We start from the raw sequence: 19,235 nt of genomic DNA on the forward strand, positions 1-19,235 counted from the left end.
CCCCTTTCTATGCTGACCCACAAGGTTTCTTTCATTGACTGCATTACCCCTGTGATGCGCATGTCTGAGCTTGCGGCTTTGTCTTTGAGGAACATTTTCTGATCTTGCATAGAGGCAAGGTAGGGTTGAGTGCTAGAGTCTTTCCTCCTTATGGTGGTTACACTCTTTCACCTCAGCCAGGCCATTGTACTTCATCCCCCTGTCTGGATTCAGTACATCAGCAGCCGAAGAATAATTCTTTATTATCAGGGGATAGTTTGTGCTATACAAGTCTACTTTGCAGCCACTGCTTCCATTAGGAAGACGGGCTCTGTCATCACATATGATCCTTGCAAATGGGAAAGGATAATCTCACTCCACCATTTATAGGTGGCTCAGACAGTTTATTGTTCAAGCCTGGGGTCGCAGAGATCAGGTTCCAGCCTTTCCTGTCAAAGCACACACTACCACTGTTGCTGTTGCCGCTGCCACTGAGGCATGCTGGGAGTGGAAGGGGTCATACTGGGCTGGACACGATTTTGTTTCTTATTTTGCCAGCGTCCATGTTCTTCTGCATTTTACTGCACATTATGCAAGACCCAACATATCACATGATGGTCCTGAAGATATCTGGAAAAGACAAGTTTTTAAAAAGCAAAAAGATATTTGGGGTGGAGTTAAAGTGGAAGATAAGCCTAAAACTGAAATCTCTATATCAACTTGCAGCCACAATATGGTGCTAACCTATCTAGCCCTGGAAAGCAAAAATCGCTGTACATACCTTTTCTGAAGCCACTTTGGTCCGGTCTCCAACAGTGGAAAAGCTCTGTGCAGGAGACAGCCAACAATGGCTGGGAAGTGACCTCACCCATAGAGTTACTAAGGGGCTTCCGTTGTCGGTTTTCTATCCTGCACACGCCTCCACAGAGAAGCTGTCGCTGACAGCTCCGCATCAGACTGGACCGCTTTCAGAAAAGGTATGTATAGCAGGGCTAGATAGATTTGTCTTAGATCGTGACTGTAAGTAGATTTGGAGATTTTAGTTTTAGGCTGAACTTCTACTAAGAATTAGAACGACGACAAAAATAAGTTCATTAATTTGTCATTTTCTGATCTTCCTGTAATCCCCTATGCAAACAGCACTTAAAAGATTTTATTATAGAGCAAGTATTGGCCTGGGGTAAGGTGACACACGGACCATTCCAACATGCAGAAAATGGGCACCTTTTTGTATATTTGCTCAGTACTGAAAATAACTGAACTTTACAGGGAAATATTGTTGGAAAACAAGACAGTTGGCAACCTCTACTGTATAAAACAACCTTTCTACTAGAGCTGCACGATTATTCGTTAAGAATCGCTATCGCAATTTTTTTCCCCGTTGCGATCTTGACAAAGTATTTCCCGATTCTTTCTATGCAGAGAATTCTCTCTGCTCTACTAAAGCTGACAGCCATCAAAAGAAAGGCAAAAAAAAAAAAGGGCAGTCTGCCAAGAATCGCAACATTCTTTAGCAGTGGAACTTGAGTATAAACATTGTAACGATTTGTCCTTTAGAGCAAAGAAATACACTTTGGTGTGTAAATGAGGAAAGTTTAACCACTTAAACACTAAACCTTTTTCTGACATTTGTTGGGTTTTTTTTTGCTAGAAAATTACTTAGAACTCCTAACTACAATATATATATATATATATATATATATATATATATATATATATATATATATATATATATATATATATATATATTATATATTGTGTGTGTATGATTCTAATTTTGGCCAGAATTGTGCAGCTCTACTTTCTACCATAGAAAAGTCCTCAGAATAATTTCCAGTTGCAGTAAATTCAGAGTAGTTCATGCATTACATTGGTCCAACTTTCATGTAACTTGAGGGCCATAGACTTCAATGTTAACCTTCAAAAGTTGCATGAAAGTCATACCTGAATGTTCTACAATGCAACAGTTGTCCATTATGATTGGTCAAATCCAAAGTCGTATCCAAGTTGCACCCATCCAAATTTGTGTCAGAGTTGCACTCTAAAGTCGGCTCAACTTTGGAGGCGTACAAGTGTGAATGGAGCCTAAGTGGCATTGGTGCCAGAACTAATGCCAGCACCATCGGACTAGAGCAATCCACTACTTATAGTTACATAGTTAGTCAGGTTGAAAAAAGACACAAGTCCATCCAGTTCAACCTTACTCCTAGCAACTTTTGAAGGAACCCCTAATTGAGAGAAGCTGATCAAATAGATTATACTTTTATTGCGGTTTAGTCCATTAACCAAGTAAGTGAGACAGGAAGCTTCAGCTCCGCAGTGGCATATAGTCGCATCCTTACCCTGACAATATAACATGGCAGGGGTATGTGAATTTCACCTTAGCTGCATTCTTAAGCAGCTGCACAGGAAGAGAAAAATAGTCAGTCATAATAAGGTTAAAAAAAAAAACCCACACAGGGAGAATTCGAATGAGTACTGTAGTTAGATACATCCTGGGCATCCGGAAGTTGAGTATTGAAAATAACTTTGCTTTTGTTAATGATTTGTCTTGCAGTGGTTCTAATATCCATTTTGTGCAGCTGCAGTGAGTCTGCAAAGAATTGTATGTATTATAGCAGACCTGTTTCTGTACAATGGATTTGAACTTTAGTCTATGTACAGTAAATTGTTTCGGCTAATTTAACCACTTGCTGTCTTGGGCAGTTTTTCAATTTTTCACGCACGTTAAAATCCGCATTTTTACAAGAAAAATACTTAGAACCCCCAAACATATATTTTCAGAATGCAGAGGCCCTGGAAAATAAAGTGGTGGTGGTTGCAATTTTTTTTATGTGGCACGATATTTGCACAGCTGTTTATCAAACTCAAAATTTCAGTAAAAAATGTAAACTGCGGTACCTAAAATTTTTCATAGCTGTCAGTTTAAAAACCTTTACAGGTTATCAGTCTAGACTGCAGGGGTGTCCAAACTTTTTTCAAAGAGGGCCAGATTATATGAAGTGAACTTGTGTGAGGGCCGACCATTTTGCCTGACATTCTTTGAACCATTAAAATTTGGTCCAAGTATGTTTGTCCGAGCACTAATACACTGCCCAAGAGGAATTATCTTACCTTTGTGGCTGTGTGTGGTGAAGAAATGAGCTTGGGCGTGGTATTTGGATATATATATATCTTTTGTGGGCCCCAACGAATCCCTGAGCGCCGCTTGGGGCTAAAGATGGGCTCAGGCGCGTTATTTGGATATACCGTATTTGTCAGCGTATAACACGCACCTTCACTTTAAGAGGGAAGATTCACGAAAGAAACGTAAATGTTAAATAAGGAACTGTGAAGCAGAATAAGGACCATTGCCATGAAGGCAGCCTCACCATTGCCACCATCAGTGCAGCCTGATCGATTGCCATCTGCAGCCTCGGCGGGGACAAGGGAGGGGGTTGGACGAGCGCAGACAGATTACATACAGGAGAATCTCCTGTTTACTCAACGGCCTCTTTAATACAATGTCCCACCTCCTATGATAGACGGAAGAGTCGTCCAATGGCAGCCCAGGAGATAGGACTTCCTATTACAGACCCTGCCGTGTAAACAGGAGATTCTTCCGTATGTAATCTGATGGCATTGGTCCTGTCCCCTCCGAGAAAGTGCTGATAAATGCGGTATATATCTCTGGGGACCACAAAAAGTGTGTGTGTGTGTGTGTGTGTGTGTGTGTATATTATATAATAAATAAAAAAAAATATATATATATATATATATATAATAAAAAATCTCCATCCAAATTACCAGGGGGACCGTATTAAACCGGAACATGGGCCGGATTTTGGACATGCCTGGTCTAGAGTTAACCATGGATGAAGGCTCTGGAATTGTTGCTCTCACTCTGGTGTTCATAGCAACACCTTACATTGTGTGTTGCAATTGCTGTTGTCTATTTGTGTGGGACCTGAGCGTACGTTTCCATTTGTGTGTATGCACGAGGGGAGGGGAGATGCTTTTTAATGTTTTCATTTATTTTATTCATATTTTGTAAGGAGGCGGGCTCTGTGAATCAGGAGTGCCGATCTATAGGCTACAGTGCAAATTTGTCACATAATTCAAGGAGGAAAATATGTGGGGATCGTCGCAAAGTAATTTTACAAACTACTAAGAGTTCAGGTTAATAGGAGTAGTCTAGAAAGAATGGAAATGCAATGAATATCGGATATTACATTTTGACCATAGATATGTTGCAATGATGTTTTCCCATTTATTTAGCTGCAAATCGATCTATCAACTATTTTACCTCCATATTAATAGAAAATGCTGTATGTTATTTTAAGAAGATAATGTTTTTTTTTGTTTGTTTGTTTTTTTCAGTGCAGCATTTCGCTCTATACCTGATTTAGTTGACCAGCAACAACCAGTGGACTAGCAGCACTAATGAAAGTACAAATGCTGCTTTTCCACGAGTCCCCTAACTTCCAGCTGGTGGAACATTGGGACTAATGCCCCAAACACACGATCCGAAAATCTGACAACAGATTGTCCATTTTTTTTTTTGCATGCTAGTATATATCTGTAGTGGCCATAACCCGTTGCAGGGCGGCCTTGACTGAATGGGCCTACCGATTATCTTCTCCTGGCCTGCTCCTCCATATCTAGGGGTTCCCAGGGTTGATACCCAACGACTTGTACACTGACACAGATGAAGTCCTTTTTAAAAGGTTTATTTTGCAGTAGAACTTTCACGGGTGAAGAACTCAGGTACCTTGAACTGCAGGTTTAACACAGTCTCTATTTCCACCCAGAGAGTAGCCACTAGCAGCTGGGCACTTCAAAGCTGAACAGATCTCTAGCCAGAGATCATGACAGTCAGCACGTTGACTCAAAACTTGAATAATCAACTGGGAGTATACAGGAACCTTTTTCCAACCGTACCTGGAACGTTCCCGCTTCCTTTGTGGTACTGGAAAAGTGTGAACTTGTCAATGTCCTTCCCAACTCAGTAACCAGGCACTTCTCAGGATGCTACTTGCCGGCCCTCCTCCGAAGAGTCCTCCCCCGGTCACTTCCACGAGCTGTGGCGTCCCTCCAAGCCGAGAGCACACCCGGACACCCCAAATCCTCCCTCAGTTACTGCACCTCGGACCAGCCGGTTCTGAGACTCGGGAACGGACAGATCCCCACCCCAGACCAGACGGGTCTACCAGGGGCCACTGACAGGAACATGTTGCGGGGTGTCAAACACCCTGTGACTGGGAACCCTCACGGGGCTACCCCGGTCCTGGAACCAGAACCACATGGGTCTCACGAACAACTCCGGAACCCCTAACACGTGACCCACACCCACTTAAGTACCCCCTCCCAGAGTCCTCAGCGGGCCCCGGCACTCCCACTGATTGGCTCCGAGAGGGCCGATACCAAAACATTCAACCAGACTTGGTTCTGGCCTGTCATGTGCACCTCACCGCTCACATGACCAGGCAGAACTTCTAAACACAGCCTGGCCAGACTGGTGTTAGGCCTACCTACAATAATTAACCCTCAGAACCTTTATTGTCCTGAAGTCAAAAACTACATTTACAAAGCGTGTGACATTTGATCCCAAATGTCATCTGCTACATATCAAAGAGTTTACTAAAATAACGAAAATTCTCGTACGACGGAATAAAAAATCGCAAGTGTTGTAGTGTATTTGTATTGTATTTTGGGACAACAACTGTACTGATCAAATGAAAATCGTACGGTCTAGTATCGTGTCGTGATCTGCTCTCAAAAGCTCTGTACTAACAAACCGATTATCATACGCAAATTTTGCATTGAAAGCTGTATTTTTGTCCGATTTTGGTATAGTGTGTACGGGCCATAAGCCCCAAGTCAGAGGAGTCTTGGCATTTCTGGGCAGGTATTTAGATGTAGCCTCTCCCAGGAATGTGTGCAAGTGAGCAGATCAGAATGGTTTGGTTTTAGTCAGTTGTCTTTAAAATAATCTACATAGGATATGTTATATTTTTAGGATTGTCGGCAACAGATCTGTATGACTAAGGCCGCGTACACACGAGAGGATTGTCCGTCCAACTTAGTCCGCTGAAACGTGTTTCAGCGGACAGTCCGCTTGTGTGTGGGCTTCAGCTGACTTTTTCAGCGGACAGTCTGGCGGACTAAGTCTTTCGGAATTTCCGTAATACAGTCCGTCCAACTTTGGTTTCAGCGGACAGTCCGCTCGTGAGTAGGCAAGTTGGACGGACTAAGTATGGCGCATGCTCAGAAAGGATTTACACGGCCGAAGGTTGCATTGTAGTGTATTGGGCGTCGTATTTCTAGTCCCGTCGTACGTGCTGTACACGTCATCGCGCAAGCTTTCAGCGGACTGTCTGTTCATCGTGTGTAGTCCATTCATTCAAAAGTAGGACGGACTGTCTGTCGGATTGTCTGACGGACTTAGTTGGACGGACAATCCTCTCGTGTGTACGCGGCCTAAGAGAGGGAGAGAAGTTTAAACAGTCACAAAGAGACTTACCAACCTATTGAAAATATATGTGCAATTGCCTGGTTTTGTACTTGAAGGCTAAGTGTACTTTTAAAGAAAAATAAATGTGCATATTTTTGCAGGAAAAAAATATGCATTTATTTTTTATTCACAGGAGCCTGCAAAGCATTGCACCTGCGTTCAGTAAATTGCGGGGGCAATATTAGACCCCTACAAACATCCTCCAGCTCCTTGCCCGCACCTCTGTATGGTCTTTCAGTTGGAGAGCTGGAGGAAGTGTCAATGGACTATGAATGCTCCGATTACCGCATTTGTGTTCCATGGACAACTACAAGTCCGTCTGCTGCTGTGCCACATGCGATCATGGGGTGCTCTCTGTGTGCTGGGGGTTGCTTAGCAACATGTTTCACCCTAAATATGGGTGGAACATTTTTGCTAAAGCTGGAGTTAACCTTTAGAGCCCTTCCACGCTGAAAGCGCCTGGGCGTTGGCGTTAAAGCGCCGCCATTTTAGCAGCGCTATTCGGCCGTTAGCGGGGCGGTTTTAAACCCTAGGGTTAAAGCCTACTGCAAAACGCTGCTGCAGCTGTCTCGGCTTCCCCCCACAAGTACTTCTCGCGTTCATGCGAGCTCCCTCGCATGGTGAGGAGTACTTGCGGGCACGCTCCCGTGATACAGCCGGCGGCTATAGCCGCTCACTGTATCACTCGACCCCGCCCCCAGCACGCCACGTCATTGGATGTGATTGGCAGGAGCCAGTGGCTGCGCTGCTTTCAATCCATCCACTCTAGCCAATCAACAGCCAGGCTGAGTGACGAAGAGGATGTCGGAGGTGAGCGCTGGACTTTCGAGGGGTCAGCTAAGTAAAACGGGGGGGGGGGGGCTGGGGGGGCCGACATTGTCAGATGTTTTTTCACCATAACCACTTGAGACCCGCGCTATCACCGATCCGTGCAAGGGGTCGATCCCGATCCCTTATCACGTGATCAGCTGTCAGCCAATGACAGCTGATCATGTGATATAACGGAGCCGGTAATCGGCTATTATTCCTCCTCGCGCTGACAGCGCAAGGAGAAAAAAAAAAGAGCCGATCACCGGCGGCCGTGATCGGGACATCAGTCCCGATCACGGCCAGCCCTGCCAGTGCCCACCTGCCCCCTGCCAGTGCCACCTCATTAAAAAATAAGTGCCCCCCGTCAGTGCCACCCAGCAGTGCCCATAGTGCCCACAGTGCCACCCAACAGTGCCACCCAGCAGTGCCCACAATCTGCCTCAAGAAAGGTGCTGCACCCCAGTGCCACATATCCATGCCCATCAGTGTCATCTACCAGTGCCCAGCAGTGCCACCTATCAGTGCCCATCAGTCCCATCTATCAGTGGTACCTATCAGTGCCCCTTAGTGCCACCCATCCGTGCCCATCTTTGCCCATCAGTGCCGCCTTATCTGTGCCTATCAGTGCCCACCAGTGCAGCCTATCGGTGCCGCCTCATCAGCGCACTTCAATGAAGGAGAAAAATGACCTGTTTGCAAAATTTTATAACAAACTATTAAACATGATTTATTTATTTTTTTGCATCTTTTTTTGTTTGTTTAGCAAAAAATAAAACTCCCAGCTGTAATTAAATACCACCAAAAGAAAGCTCTATTTGTGGGAAAAAAAATGATAAAAATGTCATTTGGGTACAGTGTTGTATGCCCGCGCAATTGTCATTCAAAGTGCATCAGCGCTGAAAGCTGAAAATTGGTCTGGGCAGGAGGGGGGTTTAAGTGCCCAGTAAGCAAGTGGTTAATGCATAGAATGCATTAAGGTGAATTTTTTTTTACCTTGACAACCCCTTAACTTTCTCAACAAAATAAAGCATGAAGACAGAAATGGAAGGGTGAGTTTGCTTTGAATGTTAAAAATGAGAATTCATTTTCAGTTTGTAGTGCTCAGATACAGTTTAGTTTTGCTTTAAACGTAGTGATTGTAAACCTCCAGATGTGAACAAAACTTATCCTTCTATACTGTGTACTGTACTTGTCTCTATCCAAAGCACTGAGCGTGATTTCTGTCTGCTACGTTGTTCCTCTGTTATCTGCATTTGCAGAGTCACTTCTGAGAGGTTTTCCCGGCACAGAAATAAAAAGATGACTGGGTTGGAGCTCTAGCACACAGCCTGCGATTGACTGCCTCAGCCCTGTTGCTGTGAGGAAGGGGCTGTGTCCCTTCCCTCCAGTCACTTCTCAGAGCTGAGATCTGCAGAGTGTAACTTCAGCTCCCTACCCCCTACTTTCTTAAAACCTCAAACATGCTGTATAAATTCTGCACTTTGAAGGGCTGTAGAGGAGAGAGGACTGCACACAAATAGGTACAACTTATATAGGGTTTTTTTTTTTATTATTATTTCTGTGCATCACCTCAGGCTAGTCACCCACTGGGTATGCATTCACACTTCAGAATTTTGAATGGCAGGCAGATTTTCTGCAAATCTGTCCACGATTTGAAAGCGCTGATGTGTAAATGTCAAATCGCCAGACTCACATTTGAGATGCCATTCATTTGAATGACACCTCAAATTGTGGTGCTGGTCTGCCGCGATTGTCATGTGATAAATCGCCCTGCAATCGCGGCAAGCATGTCTCCCAAAAAAAGTTCAGGGGCTACTTTTGGGTGACATGCTTCCCACGATGCAAATCTGCCGACGATTCAAAACGATGAAGTGTGAATGCAGCATTAAAGCGGAGATCCACCCTAAAAAATAAAATTTCATAAAAACGCTCCAAAAAATACAAAAAAAACATATATATATATATATATATTTTTTACTTACCAGAAATGGCTGTTGCTAGGCAGATTGTCCTAATCTGCCACTTCCTACTCCGCGGTGATCTTCATTCTTCTTCTCCTCGCGTTTTCTTCTGGGGAAGGGGGCGCGCTGTGTTCTGGGAAGTAGGAAAACGGGCAGTGAAGCCGCAAGGTTCCACTGCCTGTTTCCCTTAGTTAGGATGGGGGCACCGGCGACAGATCAGCCTCGGGGAGGGGGGGGGGGGGCGTCGACATTGCGTGCTCGCTGGACAGGTAATGCCCTTATTAAAAGTCAGCAGCTACGTTTATAGTTGCTGACTTTTTTTTTTGTTTGTTTAAATGGCCGGACTTGTATGAGCTTCTCAGGATCTTCAGAATCTGGGAAATTTTAGAAGGAGAATCAGTTGAAACTAATCTGACATTTCCTTTTAGTATTGCAGTATGGTTGGACTAATGAACGTTGGCCTACAATCCATTGCTGTGTTACTGCTCACTGTGCTGTGTTGTTTTTTTTATTACTTTTTTGCCCCGTCTATGTTTTACATGCTCATGACAATCTACTAGCTTAGTGTCTTTATACTCACGCCAATCTCTCTTAGCTCAGTGTCTATTATTTTATCTTTATTCATCAGTGGAAGCACACTTGGAAAGATGGACTAGTCGGTTGCACACAGACATCTGTACTTACTAGCAAACACTAACGTCTAAAACATTAAACAAAGGAAATCCAAGCTCAGCCCTAGAAATCTGCGGTGTTTTTCTTTTTTTTTTTTTTTTTCTTCCCCCCCCCCCTTTTGCATTCCACAGTTGACTTTGCCTCTCCCAGACGGGCAGCATGCCAAGCCAGTGGGACTCTGTTGTTTTAACAGCAGTTTCAGAATAGGAAATGTGAAAAAGAATGATCTGTTCATGCCAGCACTTCTGCTTTGTAGGAATCTGCAAGCATCACCTTTGTGTCTTTTTAGCAGGGTCTGTGTAATCACCTCTAGGGTGGAATCTTGGCTGCCCTACAAGCTGAAACAGGTTTAAATGTTTATTTTCTATAATGGTGTCCAAATGGTCGTGTTCTATTTCAGGAAGCACTGCAAGTTTCTGATCCACAATGTGAACACTGCACTTTTCATGGATTTATGTTGCAGAGTAGAGGCCACATGTGTGGAAAGGGTATATTTTCTGTATCATTATGCTCAAAAGTGCTGATACTTTTCGCTCATTCTTCTGCTGTCTAAATATTAATGATGTTATGATAGGGCGCAGCTGTCCTGTTGTCCCATCAAAATCTTACCATAGAGGTCTTCATGTATAAAAGTCTAAACTACTGACAGATATGTGCCAAACTTAAAGTGGTTGTAAACCCTCCCCCACAACTTTGTCCCATGTAAATCAGAATACAAAACCCCAATGAACACTGCTTGTAGATATCTCTTACTTGCTTAGTATTGTTGTAATCCTTTTTGTTCTTTAGAATTATGTCACTGAGTATGCCCAGATCTCCCCTGATTTACAGTACACTCTCTATGTGCTTGTCTGTCTTTTATCAGGACTTCCTATGGCACACCACTGATATCCCAGGAGGCTGCATAATCATTCAGAGCTTCCTCCTACACACCATGTGACATCACATGCAGTGTAAACCTGACCATTACTGTAGTCTTATCAGTTGAAGCTAATAAGACTGACAGGCAAACATTAGACAGTTGGCACAAATACTATGAAATAAAAACAGTCAGCTATGAACAGGGTTGCCATAGAAACGTTGGATTGAGAAGGTGGCTTGGTTAACAGTACAGGAAGTGTTCAATGTAAGGGCAGAAATGCACTCCACTGTGGACTCAGAAAACAATACTTAAGATGGCGCTGCCTAACCCCTGCAAACACGTTTTTTAAAGTTTCTTTAGACAGTAATATGCGATTTGGGCTGGATTACAGTGGCTATAGTTTGATAATTACTTATTATAATGGACTAAATGAAAAGAAGCATCAGAGTGGGAGAGTTTACTTCCTCTTTAAGACCTCATGAAGCTTCACCCCCTCCATGCAAATTTGTGTAACATTTTACCTTCATTCCATGGCAGGAGCATAAACCTGCCCTGCCACAACATGGGGAATCTATAAACACGAAATATTGGGTGACAGTCTTGCCGCTAATTGTGGTTGTGCTTTGTTAAGCAAGTTAAATTACCTACCTAATCGCTATGTTCATCTTGTGAGATAAGCTGCAATACTTTTCTTCTTTTTTAATGCTTTTCGGTACAGATGCAAATATGTTTAATGGCTGAGCTGAGCATAGTTTTTAAAACTAGGTTCACCTTTGGAACATGTTACACCCATAATTAGGGTGTAACAGGTTCCGGCTAACTCCCCTTTGCTATTCCCCTGTGACAGTGGGTGGGGGTTCCTCTCCCCTTCAGCCACTATCACATTTTGTGAATGACCACTGCTATGCTGGCGTTCACAGAGATGTGTAAATGAATTAACGTTTAAAAAAATACAAAGTTCTGTAAGTTATCAGTGGGACTGAAAGAGTACTGATCAGCGTCCATTCACACTTACCGCAATGATGAAACTGACAGCTCATACAGAAGTACAGAACTGTAGGAAGCATGTGTAGGAGCCTGACATTGCGCCTGTGATCCAGTGACTGTGAATGCAATGTTTTGTAGGCTCCTGGGTGGGGGAATATTAAATGTACTTTTTTTTTTTTTTCCTGCAAAAAATATGTACATTAATTACTATTTTTTCCAAAAAGATGAACATATTCTTTAATGCAGAATCGCAGTTCATTAATGTTTCCTTATGTATTGCTCTGCTGTTTTTAACTTGCCCTCTTTCACACGGTTGTAGAGCAGACACAGATATAGCTTCTTCTCTTATATGGCCAGTCAGATGTAAATGGACTGCCAGTCTGTTTACACCCAACGCTCCATTTGATATACTTTATTTGAGATACTTATGGAGCATATTCTTGGATTTTTTTATGCTGTACGAATGTATGCTACCTGCTCATGGTGCTTTATGCCGGCCATACACGATGCGAATTCCGAACGACCCGTCGAACGATAAACGAAAGCGGCACTCACAACAACATGCGAATGTGCCATCAATTAAGTACGAAAATCGTACGTTAAAACACTATGTTTTAACGGGTTTTTTTTATTCCGTGTTGCGTTCGACCATTCGTTCGTTGTTTTATATGGTTTCCTTCTGGTTCAAACTTTCCAGAGATCGTGCGCAGTTCATTTTCTTATGTCAAATCGTCCAACTCTGCCATTAACGATACGATTTTTGGACGATTTTTGAAAAAAAAACCAACATGTTGGATTTGTCAATTTGCCCTGTCGTACGAAAATCGCATGTCGCGCATACCACACTAACGATACGAAAATCGGTCGATTTTACTTTCGCTCGGATTTTCGTTCGGAATTCGCATCGTGTATGGCCGGCATTAGACATGCGTAATTCTCAGGGCCTGTTCACACATAAACGCAGAAAAAAAAAAAAGCATGAAAATGTGCCATGCCTTCTATTGGCTTGCTTTTTTGTGTGCTGACATGCGTTGGCACTCATTTTAATACTTGTTGAATTGCTATGGGTCCTTGTAAGGGGCAGAATATGAAAAAGCTTTTTTTTTTTTTTTTTTTTTTTTATTATTATTCCCAGTAGATTTGCATTGTGTTGATGTGAATTGCATTGCGTTTAAATTAATACATGTAGAATTTTAATGCAACACACTGCACATGACATGATACTTGGGAAACACGTGTCCTTTGTGGGAACAGGGCCTTAAGTGACTAGCAATTACGATTTATAGGATAGAAAATGTGGACGTTTGCATGGTTGGTTGTTCAAGGCTAGGTTCACCTTAAAAAATTGCAAAAAAAAAGTGCATTTATTACCAGGGTTTCACAGATACCCCTTTTTTTAATGACCGAATACAGGTTTCTTTTTTTTTTTTTTTAAGTACTCAGCAATACTGATTACCGATACTTTTTTTTTTTAAATGTCATATGACAGTGGCACAAATATGCAGCACTGATGAGGCGTGTCAATATATATATTTTTTTTTGGGGGGGGGGGGGGGTAGATAGACTGTGTTAGCTGTGTGTTTTATATTACAGAATTGTTTATTATTATTATTATTTTAAATGAACCCTGTGGGGGGGGGGGGGGGGCGGTTGGCGAGATATCGGGGGTCAAAACAGACCCCTGATATCTCCCCTTTGAGACAGGGAAAGGAACTGGGGATAGAGATTCCCCAGTCGGTTTTTCTGCAGCCTCGGCTGCACTGGAGATGAATGGACAGGAGACAGAAGCTCTTCTCCATTCATAAACTGAAGCGCAGGGTTTACAATGCTCAGTTATGAACTGACAGAGTCTGATCACTGAGTGTACATTCGGAAAAGGAAGGAGCCGGTAAATTACAGATTTACTGGCTCCTTCCTTTGCTCTCCATCCTGACAGACAAGGGCGGAACGGAGGTCACAGAGAGCCGGAGGAGGACACGGGGGGACCCGGAGGATGAAATGCATCGGGACCCGGAGGGGGGCCGCCGGGGGTGATTGGTGGGGGCAGTTACAAGCACCAATCTCCCTGACAGCCACAGGAGAAGCAGCTGTCAGAAAAGCTATACAGGGAGATCAGTGCTTGTAAAATCACCGCACCCATCATCTCTGAGGCTGCCCAAGTATCAAGTCAAGCATCGGAGCATTTGCACGAGTACAAGTACGCATGCAAATGCTTGGTATCGATGGAACCCTATTTATTACTTCTTTGTAATGAATCAGCAGAGCAGAGCAATGTCTGGCTCCTGCGAACTCTCAGGATAGATGTCTGCCAGTACCTCCCATTCACAGGAAACTGAATGAATGACCTGGCTGTGTAGGTGGAGCCCCTCACGACCAGATTGTCTTCAAATTGTGACATTGGATGCGGGAAGAAGATCCCCCTCCCATGGTCACAGGGAGGGGGGTTCAGGGGAGAAGGTGCAGATGCAGGAACATATTACACGTACCACTCTACAAACAGGTGGAACATGTAACATGTTCCAAAGGTTAACCCTTTAAGACTGTTAACACGTAAAGTAGAAGAATTCTGGTTCAAGCTGGCTATACTCTGTTCCAAATTTGATTGATTTCATGCTGGCTTGGCCACAATTTGAACAGGGTTCAATTCTGCCAGCACCACTTTGTTCAACAAGTCGATCAACTTTTGTTCGGCTGCCTTTTCTTGAAAGAGCCTTTTGGAAAATTGTCCTGCAAACAACACCTGCATCCAATTAGGTGCATGCGCTTTTCATGTAATCTGACAGAATACAGTGGCCTGAAAAGAGGCGATTGTCCATCTATGCTAACCGCGTGGATTGGGGGGATCTGATAGATTTCTTTTTCGTTCATGGCCAGCTTTATGAAGAGAAAGAGCACATTGGGTGCTGGTGATGAGATGAAGACACTAAAAATGTTATTTAGGTAAATCTTGCATATAGATATTCTGCATTCACATTTCCAGCCAGTATGTGGTGTTCCAGGCTCCTTTTCATGACTGCTATTTTTTTATTTTATTTTTCCAAAAGTACAATTCTTTTTTTGGAAAAAATCTGCCTCCCCTACCCAACCTCTTCAATTGCACCTACAACTCCCCCACATTGGTGCATACTTACCTCTGTGGCGACAGTAAACACCCATGGTGTTTATATCCTTTGTTCAGATCACCACACCATGACTCCTCAAAAGGCTTGCATGGAGACCTAATCCTAGCATCTTTCCTGCAGGTGTGTAGCTACTTTCGTTAATAGATCAGTTCACAGTTGTATTGTTTCTTATAAGCCTAATGCCTCGTACACACGTTCCGATTATCGTACGACCGATCGTTCACATTTTGTTGCATACAACTAAGATCGAATACAACAGTGCAAAATGTGTGTAAGATTTTTGTCGTACGATTCTGGAACAATCTTCCGTCGTGCGTAGCTACGTATTTTAAATGATGTCAAATACGTGTGACCTGTGTGTCCTTCTGGTTTATTTTCGTGTTTCCGATCATGCGTGGTGTTTGTCGAATGACATTTATCGGACGCATACTGTACTGGCTATACGATTGTCGTACGACGGGCTGTCATCCGACCAAAGTTTTCCTGTTTGTCCCTTCGGATTTGGTTGGACGGACTGTCGCGATCGGCTGTTGAAAGCTGCGTACTAACGATCAGATTATCGCACGATCTGTCCGAAAGCGACTTTTGTGGTCCGATAATCGGAACGTGTGTACGGGGCATAAGGCTGGCCATAAATTATACAATTTTCTTGTACAACTTAGGTCAGACCTAAACACTTTTTAAGTTGTATGCAATCAGGCAGACCTTTGTACTACATAGTTGAAGGTAAATCTAAAGAAGATTGAATAAGAAAATTGTATGGTGTATGGCCATCTTTAGCCCATGCACACAGCTGTGTAAAGATCCGTAAACCTGCACTGTGTTCAGATCTGTAAAACCAAAATAGAAAAATTTATATTTCTGTTGGTTGCTAGGACGCTATGGAGGGACAACCATGGCTTCTTAACCACTTACTGACTGCCCCATAATAGATTTACTGCTACTTCCACCTACAGGCCGTTTCTGCTGTTCAAAGCAGAAGCCGATCTGCCTGTGCCGGGCACTAGATGTCCTCCGGCACCCGTTGGTCATTGGTAAAGCACAGAGATCTGCTTATGTAAACAAGGTAGATCCCCATTCTTACATGGAGGGGGAGATGGATTTTGTGTTCCTGCAAAGCATGGAATAAAATCCATCTTTCCCCTAGTAAAAGCAGCACACATAGTACAGCTAAACACTGGCTAGTCACACAGTTAACCCTTTGATTGCCCCTGATGTTTAACCCCTTCTCAGCCAGTGTCATTAGTACAATGACGGTGTATATTTTTAGCACTGATCACAGTAATAGTGTCATGGGTAATTTTTCTCCTTCTTTGATGTACGCTGATGAGGCGGCACTGATGGGTGGCAGTGATGGGCACTGATTGGTTATACTGATAGGCAGCACTGCTAGGTTGCACTGATTGGCACCACTTGTGGGAATTGATAGGTGGCGCTGCTAGGCACTGGAAGGGGGTACTGCTGTGTACAGATGAGGCATAATTGCCTCTTCCTCTTCGGGACCGATGTCCCTTGCAGATGAGCCGGTGATTGGCTTTTTTTTTTTCTCCTCACGCTGTCAACGTGAGGAGAAAAAAAATTGATTACTGAGCTTTTGTTTACATCATGTGATCAGATGTCATTGGCTGGTCGGGACCAGCCCCTTACTCGGACCGGTGATCACCCGAGTCTCAGTGAGCTCAGGGAGCGAGCACAGGGGAGGCCGTCATATAACAGCCTCCCGGAAACTCAGTTCTGTGGCCGTCATTCGGCTATAGCGCAGACGTCAAGTGGTTAAATTATGTTTTAGGTTTAGATACATTTTAAGGGTGCAGTGGCATTGTGTTTTCCTTTTTAAATTCACCAAACTTTCTTTTTTTTTTTTCTGAAACAGGAGCAAAGAGGAGATTCCCCAATGTTCCAGTAACAACTGTCAAAGGTAAGTTGTGTCTTCAGGACAAGAAAATATTTCCACTGGGAACACAGGAAACTCTGCCATGCTTTAACTGCTAAGGCTTAAAGCGGAACTTTACCCATAACTTGATAAAAAAGAATTTTCTTTAGCAAGGAACATACTGAACATTTCACAATAGAAATTATGCTACCAAAATTGGTGTGTGCTGTAAATTGCCTCCAGCATTGCTCCTGGTTCTTCTTTGCTGTTTTGCTGAAGCTCAGAGCCCTTGAGCAGCAGTAAATCTTTAGGTTGTCGCAGATCAGCCTCTACGTTTTCAGCACAGTGCTAAAAAATAGAGCACAACTAAGCATATGCAGAGCAGGATGAGTGTATAACTGAATTGTAAACAGTATATGCGCTTTTTTTTTTTAAGTTTTACATAGCTATACCTGCAAAATGGGCCAGCCTAAAGCGATCTAACAGGACTTAATTTTCTGACTAAAGTTCCACTTTAATGGCGTTGATTTACTGAAGGCAAATGGGCTCTTTGCTGTGTAAGGGAACTTTCCCCAGAGCTTTGTGAATGAGATGTCACTGTGATGACTTCCATCCGCCAATCATGTGGAGGCAAAAATAGATTGCATTTTTCTTTTCATTGCATTTTATTGTGTATTCTTTGCAGAGTGAATTTTTTAAAAGCACATTCATTCATTTCAGAGAAAGTTCTCTTGCAATTCTCAGCCCCATGTAATCTCAAAAGTTGTGGAGAAAAGATTGCGACTGGATTTTAACATTGAAATGTTATTAAACCCGAAACCAAAAATTAATTATATTGCAGTTTACCAGACATTAGATTGGTGGCTGCATGAGTTTTTTTCTTTTTTTTGCCAGGTGAACTGCCCAGTAACACACCTCCTGTATTAGAGTGCTCAACTCTGTATGAAAGAGCACAGGGGACACCTTTTTTGGACAGCAGAATTTTCAGTCTGGTGGGGAGGGGATGTCAAATGTGCTAGCAGATTTATATACACTAACAAATTGAAGCCAAACTCTGTCTCTCACTTTAAAATAGGTCACAGCAAACCGTTTTTTTCCTTTTTGAGATAAAGGTTTTACATAAAAAGAAAAAAAGGCTGATAAATGTAACTAAAGGCAAAACTTTTTTTCATTTTGGAAAGAGCAAGGGAGGATTATAACCCCTGTCAGATTTTTTTCTGCCATCTGTGTCCCATTGCAGAGATTTCCCTTCATTTCCTGCCCTATAGCCAAGCAGGAAGCTAGAGAAAGTCCCTGCAACTTATGGGAATTCCTTTGGTTCACCAGAACGAGTGTGGAAGCTTTCCCCTCAATTCCATTTCTGGGGACAGCCCAAAATCGGGGATTTCCTTTTACTTTCACTTTCAACGATAATGGTAAACATGACAAATGGAGAGGATGAATCTCCCTAATGGGGGCACAGACAGCAGTAAAAACTGACGGGCATCTCCACGTTATCCAAAACGTCACATTTCTTAATTAATACTGTACATGATTTTGTTTTGTGAACAGGCGCTGCAGTCTTTTTTTTTATTTTTATTTTTTTATTTTCTTGTCATAGAGCTGCACGATTCTGGCCAAAATGAAAATCACGGTTTTTTTTTTTGCTTGGAATAAAAAGATCACGATTCTCGCAATGTAAAATCTTGAACATTATACAAATCAAAATTGGGCTAACTTTACTGGTTATTTTTTTTAAATAAATTTTTCCCAAAAAATTGCATTTGAATGACTGCTGCGCAAATAGTGTGAAGAATTACAACCACCACCATTTTATGCTCTACTAAAAAATATATATATATATAATGTTTAGGGGGGATCTAAGTCATTTTCTAGCAAAAATTTTAACTTGAAACCAACAAATGTCAGAAAAAGGTTTAGTGTTTATTTAAGGAGTAAGGGTCCTTTCACACGGGGCGGATCAGTTCTGATCCGCCCCGTGGATATCTGTTTGCTCAGCAGGGAGATGACAGGTCCATCTCTGCACACTGCGCAGGGACAGACCTGTCACAGCGCCGCTCTCCCCTATGGGAGATCAGATGACGACGGACCGCAGTGCCCGTCGTCATCCGATCCGCAGACGGATGGAAAAATAGCTTTTTCCTCCGTTACACTTTTTCGGATCGGAGCGGGTCGGATGTCAGCGGACATGTCACCGCTGACATCCGAAGCTCCATAGAGCTCTATGGAGCACCCGTTCAGGTCCGCCTGAAAAAACTGACAGGCGGGCCTGAACGGGACGTCAGTGTGAAAGGGGCCTTAAACTTTCCTCATTTTCACACCAAAGTGTATTCACTTTGTTACAACTTGTTACAATATTTATACTGAACTTTCAATTGCTAAAGAATGTTGTGATTCTTGGCAGACTGCCCGTTTCCCCCCCCCCTTTCTTTTGATGGCTGTCGGTTTTAGCAGGGCAGAGAGAATTCTCTGCATA

At 43.0% G+C, this 19,235-nt stretch overlaps 1 protein-coding gene across 3 annotated transcripts in view; it reads left to right on the plus strand.

Annotated features, from left to right (window-relative positions):
• The window catches only part of LOC143983769 (cyclic AMP-dependent transcription factor ATF-7-like), a 192,079-nt gene that overhangs the window by 52,642 nt on the left and 120,202 nt on the right, over nucleotides 1–19,235 (plus strand). For all 3 annotated transcript variants that reach the window (XR_013274677.1, XM_077483824.1, XM_077483825.1), the window contains exon 2: nucleotides 16,760–16,804. The gene's annotated coding sequence lies outside the window, so the exon portion shown is untranslated. The remainder of the gene's footprint in view (nucleotides 1–16,759; nucleotides 16,805–19,235) is intronic.

This window comes from Lithobates pipiens, unplaced genomic scaffold (genome assembly GCF_037356315.1).
Source record: "Lithobates pipiens isolate NorthernLeopardFrog02 unplaced genomic scaffold, aLitPip1_a1.2 Scaffold_16, whole genome shotgun sequence".
In the NCBI taxonomy this organism is placed as follows: domain Eukaryota; kingdom Metazoa; phylum Chordata; class Amphibia; order Anura; family Ranidae; genus Lithobates; species Lithobates pipiens.